Source organism: Rattus norvegicus, chromosome X (assembly GCF_021556685.1).
Source record: "Rattus norvegicus strain SHRSP/BbbUtx chromosome X, alternate assembly SHRSP_T2T, whole genome shotgun sequence".
NCBI lineage: Eukaryota > Metazoa > Chordata > Mammalia > Rodentia > Muridae > Rattus > Rattus norvegicus.
The window spans coordinates 93,268,387-93,288,184 of NC_141554.1; the positions used below are offsets into that span (position 1 = coordinate 93,268,387).

Genomic DNA, 19,798 nt, shown 5'->3' on the forward strand with positions numbered 1-19,798 from the left:
AATTACTTGTAGAAGATTTATTGGATAAAGAAATTCAGTATTACTGTGTGTATTCATGGATCTATACTCTAGAAAACATCAGAAGGAAATACAATGAAGACATAACTTATTTTAGTTGAACTCACTGTAAAATTTGTATTGTAAATCAATCCACCAATGGATGGTGTTTACTACCACAAAAGAACCTTGCTCATACACAACTTATACAGCAGGATCATTACAAATATTAACATTTCTTAAACTAACACTGGTCCATAATATGTATTTTAATGTGAAAATAACGAATTCCCTCTTTTAAGTTTATTAGGTTAAGTTATCATGTCCCTTAAAAATGTTAGTATATATTCCCACTCTTGCTATCTTTTCTCTCATTAAGAACAACAGAGTTTCACAAAACATTCTTTGCTTTGATGACTCAAGAACTTGACAAATCTTATCTTTTACCAATCCTTTCAAATGAATATGGAATTCTCCATGTAATTTCTATTAACCTGTATGAGCATGTGTGTATATAATGTTCAAAAGTTCTTCAAAGTATTTATAACACTTTTTAGTTACATTAGTTATCTGATACTGCAACCTTCAACTCCATTTCTCCATTTTCTGGTATGGTGTATTTTGTAGCATTCTTACCTAATAATCGGTATTCAAATTTAAATGAACCACCAGGAATTTGTTCTTTCTTATAAACTGTCTCCTTGTAAATTGTGTAGTGTCTACTTCTCCTATATACATCAAATACAATATATTCAATGTTTAAATATGTAAAACTTCAGTGTTTGTCAAATATATCATAATCTACCATTGAATGAGTTCACGTCATTTGAAACCACAGTTACATTAAACATATCTGTTTCATTCTGCAATCTTAACATGGATCCTGAGAACTTTATAGCACACAACCCTTGAAAGGACTACTTTAACTTGATAGTTCCTAAACCATATTTACATTAAAGCAGCCTTGATCTAGAAAAGTTCACATTTCTTGTGACAATCTCATGTGTGCTTAGTTACAAGTTATAAGAAACTTAAAGGACTTTTTTTCTAAACAGGGAAGGATTTATTTTTATGACATGAAACCATGTTCAGTGGAAGTAAGTTCAGGGTTATATGTGAACCAAATTAATACCAACAGGAAGTCAGTGTCTTTACAACTTTCATTTCAGGTGATCTTACAATATGGAAACTTTCAAGCACAAGAGTATCCAGTAGTCTTAGAAGACCTACTTGTTTCCAAACCAGTTAGAATGGCAAAAAGACGGGTTGGGGATTTAGCTCAGTGGTAGAGCGCTTGCCTAGGAAGCGCAAGGCCCTGGGTTCAGTCCCCAGCTCCGAAAAAAAAGAACCAAAAAAAAAAAAAAAAAAAGAATGGCAAAAAGACAAAAGGTGAAGAGATAAAGAGATTCTAACTAGGGCATTGCCATTCATTAACAATGAATTTTCTTATCACATAGGTAGGGAAGTGATTTCTTCCTACATAGGTATCTCATTGGCTAGAATCATGTCATACACTTACTGTAGCTAGAAAGAAATATGACATGAATTCAAGGCCCATACCTAAACCCAGTCAAGAATTCAAGACACATACCTAAACAAGGTAAAGGTAATATAAAGCAAACTAGTTTCCAATATCGAACTAAATGGAGAGAAACTTGAAGTAATCCCACTAAAATCAGGAACTAGACAAGGCTGCCCTCTTTCTCCCTACCTATTAAGTATAGTACTTAAAGTCCTAGCCAGAGTGATTAGGCAACAAATAGAAGTCAAACAGAAACAAACTGGAAAGGAAAAAGTCAAAATATCAAGATTTTGACTTAAGTCACCACAAAAATCCTACCAGAGAACTACTAAACCTGATAAATATGTTCAGCAATGTGACTGAATATAAAATTATTTCAAACAAATCAGTGGTTTTCCTCCACTCAAGGGATAAACAGGCTAAGAAAGAAATTAGGAAAATGACACTTTTCACAATAGTCACAAACTATATAAAATACCATGGTGTGACTAACCAAGCAAGTATAAGATCTGTATGACAAGAACTTCAAATCTCTGAAGATAAAATTGAAGATCTCAGAAGATGGAAAGAACTTCCATGCTCATTGATTGACAGGATTACTGTAATAAAAACAGCTATTTTGCTGAAAGCAATTTATAAATCCAATTTGATTCCCATCAAAATTACAACTCAATTCTTCATAAAGCTAGAAAGAGCAATTTGCAATTCATTTGGAATAAAAAAAGAACATGATAGCGAAAACTATTCTAACCAATAAAAGAGCATCTGGTTGAATCACCATCCCTGACCTGAAGCTATATTACAGAGAAATCGTGAAAATACCTCTATTGTATTGGTACAGAGACAGGCAGGTAGAATAATAGAATAGAATTGAAGAACCAGAAATGAACATGAACACCTATGGTCACTTGATCATTGACAAAGGACCTAAAACCGTCTAGTGAAAAAAAGACCGCATTTTCAACAAATGCTGCTGACTGAACTAGTGGTCAGCATGTAGAATGCAAATCAATACATTTTTATCAGCTTGTATAAAACTCAAGTCCAAGTGGATCAGGGACATCCACATAAAACCAAATACACTGAAACGAATAGAAGAGAAAGTGGGGAAAAGCCTTGAACACATGGTCAGAGGGGAAAATTTCCTGAGCAGAAGACTGATGGCATATGCTCTAAGATCACATAGTGCCAAAGGGAACCTCCTAAAATTGCAAATCTTCTTTAAGGCAAAGGACACTCAATATCAATAGGACAAAAATGGCAACAAACTGATTGGGAAGAGATGTTTACTAATCCCACATTCCAGAGAAGGTTAATATCAAAAATATACAAAGAACTCAAAAGGTTAGATTCCAGAGAATCAAATAACCCTATTATAAAGGGAGTTGCAGAGCTTAAAAAAAGAAATCTCAACTGAGTAATATCAAATGACTCTAAAGTACCTAAAAAATGTTTACCATCTTTATTAATCAGGGAAATGCAAATAAAAACAACTCTGAGATTCAACCTGACATCAGTCAGAATGGCTAAGATAAAAAACTCAGGTGATAGTAGATGCTAGAGAGGATGTGGAGAAAGAGGCACACTCCTCAAATGCTGGTGAAAATGTAAGCTTGTACAACCACTCTGGAACTCAGTCTGGTGGTTACTCAGAAAATTGGACATAGTACTAACTATGGATCCAACTATACCACTCCTGGGCATATACCCAAAAAGTGCTCTAACATATAACAAGGACACATGCACTACTATGTTCATAGCATCCTAATTTATAAAAGCTAGAAGATGTAAAGAACCCAGATGTCCCTCAACAGAGAAATAGATACAGAAAATGTGGGATATCTATACAATGGAGTACTACTCAGCTATCAAAAACAACTTTATAAAATTCATAGGCACATGGAATGAAGTAGAAAGTATCATCCTGAGTGAGGTAACCCAATAACAAAAAACACACACACATGGCAAATACTCATGGATAACTGGATATTAATTCAAAAGATAAGAATAATCAACACAAAATTTACAGACCAAATCAAACCCAAGAAGAAAGAAGACCAAATTGTGGATGCTTCATTACTTCTTAGAAGAGGGAACAAAATATTCATTGGAGAAAATAGAGAGAAAAAGTCTGGAGCAGAGACTGAAACTAAGGCCATCCTTAGACTCCCTCACCTTAGGATATATCACATATAGAGTCACCAAACACAGACACTATTGAAGATGCCAAGAGTTGAATCATGACAGGAGCCTGATATATCTGTCTCCTGAGAGGCTCTGCCAGATCCTGACAAATGCAGAGGGGGATGCTCATAGCCAACCATTGGACTGAGAACTGGGTGTCCAATGGAGGAACTATAGAAAGGATTAATGGAGCTGAGGGTGTTTGCAACCCCATAGGAAGGACAACAATATCAATCAATCAGACATCCCTGAGCTCCCAGGGACTAAACCACCAACAAAAGAGTATACATGGCTCTAGTCTCCTATGTAGCAGAGGATGGCCTTGTTGGACATCAATAGGAGGCAAGGCCATTGGTCCTATGAAGGCTTGATGCTAAAGTGTAGGGAAATCCTAGAGTGGGGAAGAGGGAAGAAGGGAGTGGTTGGTAGGCAATATCCTCATAGAAGCAGGGGGAGGGGGATTTGATAGGTAGTTTTTGGAGGGGAAACCAAGAAAGGTAATAACATTTGAATTGTAAATAAAGAAAATATCAAAAAGAAGATAAAAATTTAAAAAGCAGTATGAGAAATTAGATGTCTTTATCTTGGTATATTGATATCCTAAATAAATTTTAAGTGCTGTGAGAAAAAAAGTGGAGTAAGGTAGGTCATCAGTCATTTTATGGGTTTGAAATAAGAATTAAATTATGCAATCAAAATAAAAATCTACATAACAACTATGACATATTTCCTCTTATATATAATATCATCCAGATACCACAAGTTTATACATGTACAAATAATTGGAAATGCCAGAAGAAATCTAGAGATGTTCATATTCCTGTCAAATGTCCACAGTCACATAAAATAATACTGATACTGATAAATTAACTGTGCTATTTATAACCTGAGTTTGAGTAAGCTTTATATTTCATATTTGTCACATAAAACAACAAATCAAGAACTTCAAAGTTGTAGCATGAAAATTTATAAGACTATTTCTTTCAAATTTCAGAGATCACATGGTCGCTCCTTTTGTAATATTTGAAAAAAGAATATTATGACATATTAGTACTCTATGTTTAGTTATGTGCCATTTTACATTACTTCTACTACATTCCAGTTTTGAGTCATTTAAAATGCATGTGAACTGACTAATTTCAATGGTAAAATTGCCTGCATACTGAAACACTACACTTAAAACAAGAAGATTATGTACCAATCTCTTAACAACTTGCCAATTCATAAACATATGAAGTCATACCCCCATATTTTTCTTTTTATTTCCCCAGGACTTGACTGCCTTTATTTTATGCTTAAGATACATATATAAAGGAGGAGTAGGGGAAGATTAGGTGAAAAGTAGACTATGCCAAAATGAATACTTGAACTTTTGGCCAGAGTTAAGACCAAATGAAAAGGGCCAACTAATGTCTGAAAGAAATAACTACAAGAAGTCTGATTAAAGTTTAAATGAGTAGTGTCTTATTAGTTTCAAAGATTCTGTGTAATGTGATCTTCAAAGTCCTTGGCATCCATACTTGTCAGGTACGTTTCCATGCTCGGTTGGTGAGTCTTAAAATGTCTTCTCCATGCTTGTGTTGTAGAGTAGAGAACTTAGGAGACACTGGCACTGTCAGCACAATCAGATGAAGCTCACTGGATTTCACCTCCACTGCTGAGTACTCGTGTATTCAATTTGCCTTGTGCACCAGTTCTTTCTAGACCCTGGCTAGCTACTGCGTTTGCTGTTCCTCTTCTTGCTGCAGTTTCCAGGCCTCCATTTCAGCCATTTTCTTCTCCAGCTTCTACCACTCTTTGGCTCTCTCCTTGATGGACAGCTGAAAAGGTTCCTGAACTAGAGAACCAGAAGGGTTCTCAACAACTAATATTTTTCTCTTTTTGTGGAACAAAGGACTCTTGGAAGATGAAGATGTTTGGAAGAGCCTTGAAGCAAGCTGCTTCCTTCTGCTGTTTCTCTTCTTCTTCCAGCTGGTGCTTCCATATATCAGCCTTGTAGACACCTCTCTTTTCTGTCCCCAGGGAGAAAGGCTCAACTTGAGTCACATTCCTAACCTTTCTCTCTGGCAGGTAAATGGTGTTAAAAAGGGGCACAGGAAGTGGCTTGAATTTGGTCACCTCCCCTCTCTTCATTTCCTTTATTTTCTTTCTCCTTCTGCAACTGGCATTCTTTGTCCTGGGTATCAAAGGAGAAAGGGCACATCTTCACATTTCGTGCCTCTGGGATGTGGGGCTAACAAAGCAAAGGATAATGTGGCACAGGTTGTGCTCTTATCACTACTGTTTTCCCCTTTTCCTCATCTTCTCTGACAGGCACTTGGATCTTGTTCCTCAATGCAAAAAAACAGGCGACTTAGGGACAATGGTGGAATTACCTTCTTTTCGGGAACACCCCCGACATCTTCCAAGACCTTAGTAGGGAAAAGTGTGGGATGAAATTCAAGTTGTTCATCTTCTGTTTATTTATTTGACTCTTGCTCGTGAATTGGTTTCTCAATTTCCAAATCAAAACCAACAGGCTGAGTAGGAGGCTTAACAGGTGATCTCTTGGTCAAGATAGGCCACATAAAAAAATTCTGGGATCAAGATCCAGTACTTTGAATTTGTATTGTTGCAGTTTCCCAAGCTCCTCTACCTCCTGCTCAGCTGCCTTTTTCAGGTCACAACCCTTGAATGATATTTAGTCTGCAGTATGAGGGTCTGGTCATTTCTTGCAATCTTGCTCACATTGGAGGGTAACAAGCTCTTGTACTTCTTGTTCCTCAGATGGTATCTATTAGGGATTAATTTATGGGAGACTTCAACCTGCTGTGCAATTGGCACATATGTAGAAGCTGCTCCATCAAATGTCCATTTCTTTCCTTTGGACAGATTAAAAGGCTTAATGATAGTACATCCTCTGGTCCCTTGGGCAAGAGTGTAAGGATGCTTTCAAAGTTCAGATATGAAGTTCACTTCCTTATACTCTTCCTGGTTCTTGGGATGTTGTTTTATTTGCTGATTTGTGAGGAAGTGGAAGTCAACTGATTCGGCAACCTGGCTCATGGATTTCTTCACAGGTTGCCCCGGCCTTGCCAGAGCGAGCTTCTTGAACTCTTTGTTCTTCTTCTGCATCTCCACCACTTTTTCCCTGCTTTCTCAGCACTTTCTCTAACTGCTGCTCTTCAGTACTCTTTAGAACCTGTTCCTTTGCAGTTGGCACACCAGGGACAGTGTGTTTGCCCTTGGCTTTCTCCAAGATTTCTCTTTCATCCTTTCTGAAGAAGGTAGAACACTGTTTTCCTCTTCTTCCTCTGGTTTCTTTCTATGAGAACCTTTCATTCTTTTACTGGGGAGACAACCAGCAGTGCATCTCTTGGCATTCAGTTTCAACAGAGGCAACATGTTTTTTGTTTTCATTTGTTTGTTTGTTTGTTTTTACTTTTAGCTCCAAATCCTTCTGAGCAGAGAGTCTAACAGATCTTCTCTGAGGCTAAGTGGGAGTATTTCCTGATACAGCTCTCTGAGCATTCAGGGAAGAACAAACATTTGATGGGATAGATTGTTTCTGAAGATTTTTTATTTCTGTTTCTTTGTAGTTAGTATTGTCAACTGCCTTCCATGGTGTGTTGAAATTTGGCCCTTCTCATGGAAGTCTTCCTCTGAAAAGTTTCTCGTATTCCACTCTGTCAAAGAAACTTGTTCTCTAAGTTGGCCTTCTTATCAAACTATGGGTCTATATTTTCAGTAGCTTCTTCAGCATCCAAAGATAAAAAATTGATAAAGTAGGTGAGCGCATTAAAAGAGTAAGCTATTGGGACTTGTGACATTGCCACCACTAAGTGCAGAAGAACAAGCATTTTCCAGGTTTCTAATACTCTACTCAATAGATTGTTTGACCTATAGTTAATTTGTCTCTGGAGTTCACTTCTTCCAACATCACCTCACAGCCACAATCCTGTTCTCAAGTCTCTTTTGAATTCTTGCAGTCTGGCATACACTTCTCCTGGAAAAACTTCAGGCTACTTTCTGGGATTCAGCTTGCACCAACTCTAAGAGTCCAGGGTTTCAAGACTGCTTCAGGACTCAACTGTCCACATTTTTCTTATTCTGAAATTTTCTACAAGTTATTTATATATCTCCTTCAAAAATAAAATTTCTAAATGAAATATCTAAACACTTTCTCTTCAAGTCAAGCAACAGTGCTATTTAACAAATGACATTTCACTTTGTAGCTATATCTGTTATTTAAAGATGTACTTATCCAGTGCTATACTTTTTAAGATTGATTCATACCATTCCATCATTACTAGTTAATTATATATGTAGTATTTCTCCATAAGCATAGGCATATACATAAGCCTATTATATTGTATATAGAGAAGTCAAATGAGAATTGACAATCATAACATTAAAATTTTACAGTAAGATAAATACATAAATAAAATTGATAATACTATAACACATTGCTTTGAGGTTATCACTACACACAATATTTATTTAAAGCTATGTACTGCAATACTGATACCAATGTTATACAGAATATATGTATTGTTGAAAGAGATGATTCTCATATCAAATGTATGTACTGGGGCAGTACAAGATTTCATAAATCTAATTAACATCACACAAAATATAAAAGTTATTATTTAATTATTTGTAGAATTTTCAGTTAATGCATTCACATTGTATTTTTTTCTGTAATTTGAAACATATAAATCAAAATCACAACTAACATTCTCTTATTTAGCTAAAAGACACACGAATGATGTCAAATGCCCTCTGCTTTTCTTTAGAGATGCACATATTTTGAATTTTCTTCCATTTTCATAAGAGCAAACATTAGTAAATTCAGTCTATCCAATTTAAACCATATGATTATGTTTAATGCAACTCTTGAGCATCCTTCCCATGCTTTTGATATCGATTCAATAAAAGTGCACTGGTCTTAGAATAACACATAAAATGTTTAAGAATAAGACCTGATACAAATGACAGATAATATGACTTGTCAACTTGACAGGATATAAATCAGCACTGGAGACAAGTATCTACACATATTGTTGATGGATTCATATATTATCTTAAAAAGATGATAGGATATATCTTACCTTTGATAAGCACCATTCATGAACTGTATTTCTGCAAATAATAAAAAGGAGAAAATGAACTGAATACAATGATTCATTGTTCTCTTCGTGACTCTTTTGCACATTAATAAACCCCTCCTGCTTCTGTTGCTATACATTTTCTGTCATAGTAGACTGTATAATGTGGAAATATAAATTATTTCCTTAAGTCAAATGTCACTTTTGCTTTCACAGCAATGATAAAAATAATGAATATAAACTATGTCAATAATTATGAAGAGTAATTAAAAATAATTGGATTATTTTACCATAAAGAAATATAGATATATTGCTAATAGACATGTTTTGCCGTTGATATGGGAAGCTAGTTGGACTTATATCACTACATGAATACTCTATATGGTATAAATTCCCTTACAACACATCATATGATAAACAAAGAATATAATGCCATGAAAAAGGGAGAACCAGGGAGAAAAGGATTCATAGTTTATTTTAGATGTCATATAATATGATAGGGCTTACATTCTACTTGTTGAGACACATTGAGACATAGTAAAATGTATGCTAATATTAAAGATAAAGTTATGTGCAATTATTGATGGAATGTAGTAAGTGTCTAGAATGGGGTGAGAAATCTTTTTTTTAATATTTATTAACTTGAGTATTTCTTATTTACATTTTGATTATTATTCCCCTTCCCAGTTTCCGGGCCAACATCCCCCTAACCCCTCCCCCTCCCCTTCTATATGGGCTTCCCCTCCCCATCCTCCCCCCATTACCACCCTCCCCCCAACAGTCACATTCACTGGGGGTTAAATCTTAACTCTGATTTTGTTACTGTGGGAAGCTGTGTCAAATAGAAACTGTGTAAGCATATCCCTGCATTTTGAGTACTTTTCAGTACTGAGGACAGAAACTAAAAAGTAACAGATACAATGTTATCAATTTGATATCACATGCTTTTTATTTTCCATCTTTAACCCAATTCAAAACTTACTATAAAGAAAAAGACAAAAATTATAACCCAGATAAACCAGCATATTTTTTATTGTATTTGTAACTAAATATATATGTTTGTTCATGTGTCTGAATAGGGTCATGAGTGTAGGTGCCCACTGAGGTCATAATAGGTTGTCAGATATTCTACAAGTTGGATTATTGTGTGGTTGTGAATCTCTAGCATGGGTCCTGGGAATCAAACTCTGTAAAAATGCTAAAAACTTCATAGGAAGAAAGGCAGCATGCATTCTCCACTTTAGTCCCATTGAGAATATTGTCTCCAAACCAACAGGGGCATTTTTTTTTTCGTTTTGTGAGACATGAAATCACTATACAGCTCTTTCAGTCCTATAACTTGGTAAGTAGGTTGGACTGGCCTCAACCTGTTTTCACCTGTAGAATACTGAGTTTAAATGCATTTGTAACCAAGTCTGAGTCCCAAGGGGCCATACTTTTTTCACCAAAGGGTATAATATATAACTAAAATAATTCTAGACATCAATGCATACTTGATCTCTCATTGCACTTGATTTTATTAACAGACATAATCAGTACTTCTGCCCTAACTTCACAGATAAATGATTATTTTTCTTATGATGGCAGTGAATTTGTGGATACTCTACAATTTTGGATCATCACTGATCCTTACTTAATTTTCTACTACTAAAAGTTATTGCATTCACAGATTGACTACTACATTATTACACTCAGTCCTTAATATCATATATACAGAATGCTTACAAACCAGTAGTTGGCAATTGAAAAGAATAAGCCTAAATTTCTTTGTGATTTATTAACCTTATTAAAATCATGCAATATTATCAGTAAGACTACTTTCTGGAAGTAATTATGGAATTTGGTTTGTCTTGTGAAATTCACTAGATTCTTTAGGCTACTCCATCATGTCTTATATCTGTCAAATTGATGCTTTCACCTTTTCCAATACATGTTTGTGTTTAACCAATGAATTACTATGACACATACCCTACAAATATTCCAAACAATGCAATATATTCAAATCTACATTTTCTCTCATCGTTAGGACATGAGAATTTTTTTAATTAACTTGTTCTTTGGGAAATACTAGTTACTAGGAAAAGATATGGAAGAATAGCCAAAGGAAAAGAAGTAATTTGCAACATGTGATTGTTAGTACTGTAAGTATAAATAACTATTACTAAAATTTTAATTTATCTTATCCTGCACTATAACAGCTTTTAACATGACATTAAACTTTCCCTGGGAAATATTAGTCTTTTCTAAAATAGTAGCATATTCTTGTTAATTATCCTTGCAGTACCTTATGAAACCCCTGATTGCCCCTTTCCCCTGTGGAAGTATAAACCTACAAGGAATATATGTGAGTAACCTACATTACTCAACTCTGTAAGAAATTTCTAAAGAAAGTGTTTGAAAAGAAATTTTGGAAAAGAAATTGCATTTCTAGACCAAAGAGTTAATTTAACACTAGGAAATGACATAATAAATACTGATGAATCATTGTCATAATGCAATGTTTGAAATTGTGGTTGATATATTTCTATAGAAATATGTTTACAGCTTACTAGGATAAGAATATTTAGTAGGATTATATTTCCCATTTTATATTTATTAATTTGTGTCATCCCAGTAATTTGTAAATGTACACTATAATTTTTGTAACTAATTTTTAAAAATAAATATAATTAACAAATACAAGACAATAAAATACTCTTAAATTCATGCAACTATTAGAAAGTTAGAATTTTAAAACAGATAGATATTTAAAACAGATAGATATATAGAAAGTAGAAGTTAATGAATTTAAAGTAATTCATATGGCTGGTTTGGTGAAATAATATAATTTAATATACTTTACTTTCTTAATATTAAACACAGTAAAATATCATCTAATGTTTGATGGAAGGATTTTTATTTCAGAATAAATATTAAAGTTTGTACAGATTTTATTTTAAAATTCCAAATATTTTATATAACAGAATGATAGGATATTAATATTTTTCTTAGATTTAACATTTATTTTTTATCTATATCAACTTTTCAAACTCATATAAACTGGAACAGTAAAATCCTCTTATATAGTGTCTTGAATAAGATTATATTTTAGTTTTCTCTTGAACTTCAGTCAGGCTCTCATTAACATCATTGACTCAAAGTAGTTCTAGACAGTTGAGAATGCAGGAGATAATACAACAAAATATAAATGGTACCAGTTTATAAGGCAGATAGAAATAGAGCACTTTATATTGATAAATAATTATTGTAATTTGAAATAATTTTAATATACATAAGAATGATATCACAAAGTACAGCATTAGTTGCTACCAATCTTGATAACTTTGTTGATATGAGTCACACTTATTGCTCTTGCCTAAAATCATTGGAAATGTATTATGTCTTTATATTATGGCCATTCAAAAATACATCTTATAATATGGGTGCCATATCATAGAGATATAGAAATTTTAATAAAATAGCAGACAGATATAAAGATATAAAAGTAGATGGACTCATATAGCATTAGACAAAAATAAATAGTATCACATCATCATTTATAATTCTGTAAATGTTTAGTTAAATTTCAAAATCTTTCATATATTCCTGAAATTTTCTATTAATTCTTGCTTTATTTTGGTCATTTGGTGATAAGAAAATTACACATTTCCCTATTAATAGAATCTTTTTTTACAGTCATATTTATATGATAGTTTCATTAAGTATTAGAGATTTTCATATATGCACACAAAGTATTTTAATCATATTCATCAAAATTACTCTGTAACTACCCGTAGATCTACCTTTTTGAACTTCCTATTTTCCTGTTTTTGGTAAAACACTAAATAAAATTTATATTAGCTCTATTCTCGTGATATGGAATCATACATTGGAATATCGTTGAATTATCAATGGTCATGCATTCAGGAAATAATGACTCTTCATCTCTCCAAAGATATCAAACAGAAATAGCACCCAAATGCCTTTCAATCTCTACACCTACAAATGAATGAAACATGAGGCAGACAAAATTAACTGATAATAAAATGGTCTTTTGAAATCTCAAAGCCCTTTGTCTTAGTAAGGTTTTACTGCTGTGAATAGACACCGTGAACAAGGCAACTCTTATAAGGACAATATTTAATTGGAATTGGCTTAAAAGTTCAATCCATTATCATCAAGGTGGGAGGATGGTACTATCCAGGAAGGCATAGTAAGGAGGAGCTGAGAGTTCTACATCTTAATGTGAAGGGTGCTAGAAGAAGCCAAGGTTTCAGGCAAGGAGGAAGAGGGTCATTCAAAAAAGAATATTGGATAGTTTATGTATTTATATTTCAAATGTTATTCCCTTTCCCTCCTCTCACATACCCCCCTCCCATTCCCCTGGCTTCTATGAAGATGCTCCTACTCCTACCCACTTACTTGCCTTCCCCTACACTGGGGAAAAGAGCCTTCACAGAATTAAGGTCTTCTACTCCTATTGATGCCAGACAGTGCCATCTTCTGCTACATATGCGGCTGGAGTCAATGGTCCCTCCATGTGTATTCATTGGTTGGTGATTTAGTTCCTGGGAGCTATGGGTGGTCTGGTTGGTTGGTATTGTCGCAAGCCTCTTCAACTTCTTCGGTCCTTTTTCTAACTCCTCCATTGGGGTCCCCTTGTTCAGTCCAATGGTTAGCTGTAACCATTCTCATCTGTATCAATAGGGCTCTGGCAGAGCCTCTCAGGAGACACCCATATCTGGCTCCTGACAGCAAGCACTTCTTGGTATTAGCAAAAGTGATGGGGTTTGGAGCCTGCATTTGGGATGGATGCCCAGTTGGGGCAGTCTCTGGATGACCTTTTCTTCAGTCCCTGCTCCATTATTTGTCCCTGTATTTCCTCCCATGAGTATTTTGTTCTCCCTTCTAAGAATGACTGAAGCATCCATATTTTGGTCTTTGTTCTTCTTGAGCTTCATATAGTCAGTGAATCGTTTCTTGGGTATTCCAAGCTTTTGGGTTAATATCCACTTATCATTGAGTGCATACAATGTGTTTTCTTTTGTGACGAGGTTACCTCACTCAGGATAATATTTTCAAGTTCCATCCATTTGCTGACTTACAATTTCATCGAGTAAAGAATAAGGCAACATTCAGGCATGCATTGTTTAGGAGCTGAGAGTTCTACATCTTCATCTGAACACTGCTAGCAGAATAATGTCTTTCAAGTAGCTAGGATCAAGGTCTTAAATTCCTTGCTCGCACTGACACATCTACTCCAACAAAGCTACACCTTTAAATAGTACCACTCCATGGGCCAAGCATATTAAACCATGACAAACATACAATGAAAAAGAATGTATATTACCATTCCAAAATAAAAGACGGGAGCACAGTGTGGAAGTACAGTTCAAAGCAATAGTGAAACACAGCAGGGGAATCTCTAAATCCTGTAGTATGTGTCTAATGTTTCAGAAGGTTTGGACGATTATTCCCTTCCATCTTTATTTACTTCATCACTTCTTTTACTTAATCTGGTTCTATTCTTTGTTTCATCTCCTTTTGGCTCTGATACCTCTGATATTTTCATGTTTCCAACACAGTCCAGACTTCACTTTCTCAGTTTCAAACAATGGGCTCTCAGGGTCTCTGTGAAGGGATTCTTAGGCCAACTGCCTAACCAAGCATTGCCTTTCTATGGGAGGAAAATTCCATTGTCTCTTACTCTTGTATTCTTTTTCACTCTAAAACCAGTCAACACTGCTAAATTTGGCAGCCTGTTTGGAATGGAGCCTGGCCCCTACTTGATAAACCTTTGCATGAGATTAGCTGCTGACAATTAGGAGGAGGAAATTTTTTCTTTGTTTGTTTTGTTTTGCTTTGTTTGTTCTTTTGCTGTCAAATTTTAAGTATTTTTGGGTTGAGTCTTTCCCCAAAGGCACACTTCTCTCTGTTTCTGTTTTGGACAGGCTTTTCTTCAAATTTCTTATCTCTTTTAGCTGAAGCTTCTATTTAACATTAAGTTTCCTGGAGTTATTTCTAACCTCAAATTGAACATTCTCTATTTCTTTTATTCCTATTTACTCCTCTTCAGATTGTAGACATGAACAGAGTCATTATTGGTTTTCTTGAAATCATTGCTAATTAAATTAATCCATTATTATCAATTTTGCCTCAGGAAAAATTTTAGGTTCAGGGGAGAAAACATTCATTTTCTTTTTTTATAAACTATCTCAAGGGTGGCCTCTAGATTATCTCCATAATAATCTCTTTTTTGCTTTCTGAAATCACTTGAGTTGGGCCTCCATAGTCTCCATTACTCTTGGCTCCTACTAAGATGACCCATTATACCTGGCTTATGGTGTTCAACTGCTTTCCTTCTTCAAAGTACAAAGTATTATACATTTGAAAAACAAAACAAAAGAAAGAAACAAAGAAAAAAAGCATGATTAAACTCTACACAACAATGGGCAATTTCCTTGTACTAATGTCTTTCTTGGGTTTTTTTTTTTTATTTATAAAAAATGCCTTGAGGAAGTCAATTTTATAGAAAATAAGATTTATTTGAGCCTTATAATTTTAGATGTTTGATATGGTTCATTATCATCATGGCAGTGAGCATCAAATAAGTCTATCAGACATGGTACTCTAACAATAGCTGAGAGGTTACATATCTTTATCTACAAGCAGGTGGCAGAAATAACTCATAAGTACTGGCACTGGCTTTTAAAATCTCAGTGCCCTCCCCTAGTGCCATACCTTTGTCAACAAACCAAACCTCCTAATTCTTTCCAAACAGTTCCATCAAATCCCAAGTGTCATATTTAATAGAGGCTTAAAATGGCAAAAGCCAAAATTCACTGCATTTGCTATCAGATCCAATGAAAAGTAAGCATTTCCTGCCTATTTTCATGCTGCTTACATGTTATCATGCATATCTGGTACAGATAGGTCAAACAAGCTTGTTTAAGGGAGTGTGGGAATTTTAATAGTTTTGGTGCCCATAGACTCATGTATTTGAATGCCTGGTCTAGAGGGTGTGACAATATTAGGAGGTGTGTCCTTGTTAGAATAGTTGTGGCCTTGTAGAAGAAAATGTATCACTGTGGGGTGGGCTCTGTTGTCCTATGCTTAAGCTTTATTCAGGAAGTAACAGTCTTCTAATTGCCTTAGAATCAAGTTATAGAACTCTCTGTCCCTTCTTTAGCATCATGCATGTTTGAATACTTCCTGACATGATGATAATGGACTGAATCTCTGAAACTGTAAGCCAGCCTGGATTAAAAGTCTGATTTTATAAGAGTTGCCTTGGTAATGGTGTCCCTTCATTGCAATAAAAATCTAATTACAAGAGGTAGTGAAAAAAATCTGGCTTGTTTTCTCACAACAGTATCAGCCTCCAATATTTCAGGAAGAATCTGGCCGCAGGTAAGTGGCTTACAGGTTAGAGGTATATAACTTTGACCTTCACATAATGAGTTCATAATGTCACATATGGAAGGATAGACTGGAAATCCTGTAGTATTTCCACAGATCACTTCTCATAGTCTATTTTCTGGAGGACAATAACACAGTAACATTTACTTTCAAAGGAAAATGTAAAATGCAAATATTATTTGTATCTAAAGTAGAATAAACTATACAAAATGTATTTTGATTAGTCAAAATAATGTATAATAATTTAAACCATACTTTAAGCTAAATATTTTACAAAATAAATGTTTTTTATTCATTTAATTTATTATTCTTTTATGTATAATATCCCAACTGCAGTCTCCCCTCTATATTCTAATCCAATTCTATGACCTGCACACTTCCCATAGGTCTACCCTAGCTCTAACTCTCTTCAGGAAATGGCAGGCCTCCCTGGGTCAAGAACCAAATATGTTGGTTTAACCAACCCATAATTTCTGAAATAATATTGTAACTTTATTTTTCTCCTTTCCTCCCTGTAGATTCTATAGGGTGTGGGTAGAGATGTTCTCTAGAGAAATATGGAAAAAAGACAGCAGAATAGGACAACAAAGATCCTCATTTATTCAGTGGTACAAAATGAATTCAGGTTACTGAGGTCATATTTTTCTCCAGTCTGTCGTTTATTAAGTTTTCCAGATTTTACAGTTAAATATTTATCATCTGTATGTGAACATACTACTTTTAATAAATGAAGAGAAAAAGAAAATAAAGAGTCAAACAGAAGGCAGTCTTTCCTGAGCACTTGTGCCCTTATATCTCTCACATATTCTAGTTAGTTTTTGAGGGTGGTACTGGTATGTTCTATTATGGTTTGGTCCTGTGGGTTATATAGAATTCCAGTCTTATGAGTAACAGACTATTTATTGTAGAAGGCCTTGAAGGCAGTACTAGAAAATGCAGAACAATTATCAGTCTTTAAGGCAAAGAATACTCCCATAGAGTATATGGCAGTCTTGATTGTTGAAATGACCAATCAAGCAGTCTCTATAGATTGCACAATATTGAAGTCAAAGCTAAATGTCAACAACCACAGAGACATATTTTAGCCTCCCAATGATAGGGCATGTGGTAAGTCAATTTGTCAGAAATAATTAAGATTAAAACTGCAAGGATATATACCCCCCAAAATATTGAGTAGCCCCAGGATTAGTAACAAGCTGTACCAAGACCAGAAAGTTTTAGAAAGACGAGACAACTATGTACAATGATTGGGCATAATTGTGAAAGCAAGCAAGGAGCTCACAAGCCTGAATAAGGTGTTTCATGGGGTAGGGGATGGCCAGAGGACATAGACTACAGAACCACCCAATCAACTGACAGAGAAGAAAATCCCAGGGAAGGCCTGGTGAGACCAGATATGCTAAGTATATAAAGGGTCCTCTCTTATGCAAGAGATGAGTCTATGAGATGACAAGGTCCAGTGTACCCCAGTGGTTTAGTTAGAGCAAAGGTGAGTGACTTTACAATATTAACAGTATAGTGGATATCACTGAATAAGTTACAGGGAAACTGGTAATCAATGAGCAACATCAATATGGCCGATCAAGAGTTTACTTGATTGCACTCAGCCCCTAAAATTAGCCAACTATGCTGTTTCCAGGACTCCAATGGGTTTGGAGAACATATTAATATTTAGTTTTGGAAGAACTAGTAAATATTGATGCACCATGGGTGAGAGGTTAAGATAGAAGTTGGCTTATAAGACGGTTAGACATCTGCTGTGGCACCATGGATAGAACCTTGCTCTTAGGGTAGTGTCTTTATATTCTAGTAGAATACACAACAAGAACTACATTGGTATGATTATTGTGGTCTTATTGTGGGATAGGGGCTAGCCGAAGATGTCCTGAGCCACTGGGAGCACTATAAAATCTGGGGCCTGGTCAGTTGGAAGATTTTTATAACTTTGAGTGCTAGGATAAATAAATTGTATAAAACTATCATAATAGTAAAACACTGTTGAATAGGCAATGTATATTCAATAGATGACTGCCATGGGGGTGCTGAAACAAGGACCCTATGGGAAAACCTATGGTTGGCAAGATCAGGTATTGTCCCTTAACAATAGGATTGTAGTGATCCAGGATCACATTATCAGTGGCCTTATTCCCTCTATTTAAATTCTCCTTTGTTGTCTTCATTCCTGGGCTCTGACCCCTGCCCCACTCCTGAAGTAAGGAAAAGAGGGGGATAGGATGTACAGTAGTGAGAGGTAGGAAGGGAAGTACCCAAGCAAAGCTCCCCAGGAACATCTTAAGTGAGGCTAGTGTAGCTGACATAGAGAATTCAAATTGTAGGTTTTGAAGTTTAATATAGTGTTAAGTATTAATGTGACTGAAAAATAGGAATGGTTTGTTATCATCTGAGACCTTTAGTTCTCTAGCAGGGAGGGTCTGTGTCAATGGTTGCATCAAGGTTCTTAATAAACAGAGTTAGAGTGACCAATTAGTGTGGCATGCATGTAATAGACCATGTAGTACTTGGAGATAGGATGTTTCATGGTGTTCCAAATGTATACCTACCAAATGGTGGGGTTGTTTTCCATACTCTGTGTCACCAACATCCATCGGACCAATGGAGAATCAACATGAGCTCTAGACTAGTGAACCAGCCCACTAACATTTGGGGCGGAGTCAGATTGCCAGCAACTAAGGGAATTTCTGTAATGTTAGGAAAGAGAGTCACTACCCTGATCTGGTCCCATTCTGAGGTTCCCCTAGTTTTCTAGTATCTTCTACATGGTATCATTAGATATACCAGTGGACAAATGAACTCATATTATTAGCAGCGTATGAACGCTTCCCTCACTGTCCTCTAGGCCCTACCCAGGGCTATAGAAACCACACATTTTCAGACATGGGATATCTTGGTTGTTTCCAGTTTCTGTCAATTGTGAATAAAACTGATATGAACAGAGTTGAGCAAGCATTCTAACAGTAGGGTGGAGCACCCTTTGGGTATATGCCAGGAATGCATCTGTGAGAAACTACCATGTTGATTTCCAATGGAGCAACAATTTTACCTCATATCCCTTCTAGCATGAGTTGCCTATTGTCTTAGAGACCTTAGCCACTCTCAGAGATATATACAGTGAAAGCTCAATGTTTATACTCCCTCCATTTTAGGATACAGAGGATCGGGCTTGTTGGAAGTTCCATCCGAAAGACCTAGGTGGGTTTGGAGCAGTTGGCAGTCATGAGTTGACTGAAAAGCTGCTGGAATAGATACAAGTTTACAGTAACAGTGGTGTCATTTTATGTAAAGATAGAAAGAGTTGTTAAAATGCATATTAAAATTTTAGTAGATAATGACTAGCTGTCACAGTATATAAAGATGTTATTCAAGCTGCCAATGGAAAAAATCAGTTTTCCTATCCATGTATACAGCCTATCTAACACAAAAAAGATAATCCTCACAACATGTCCCCAGTGGGACTATACTGACAATTTTGTCTTGGGGTAATCAATAATTGTCTAATTGTACCTACCAACAGCTGAATAGGAGGAAATGTATGCCTTTTACATCAAGCATAATGAACTTCAAGGATGGTTTGTAAAGGTTTCGAACCTAG

At 35.4% G+C, this 19,798-nt stretch overlaps 1 pseudogene; it reads right to left on the minus strand.

The window, feature by feature from the left end:
- Window positions 1-5,226: 5,226 nt before the first annotated feature.
- Tpx2-ps1 (TPX2, microtubule nucleation factor, pseudogene 1) lies at window positions 5,227-7,512 on the minus strand (annotated as a pseudogene).
- Between the last annotated feature and the right edge of the window lie 12,286 nt (window positions 7,513-19,798).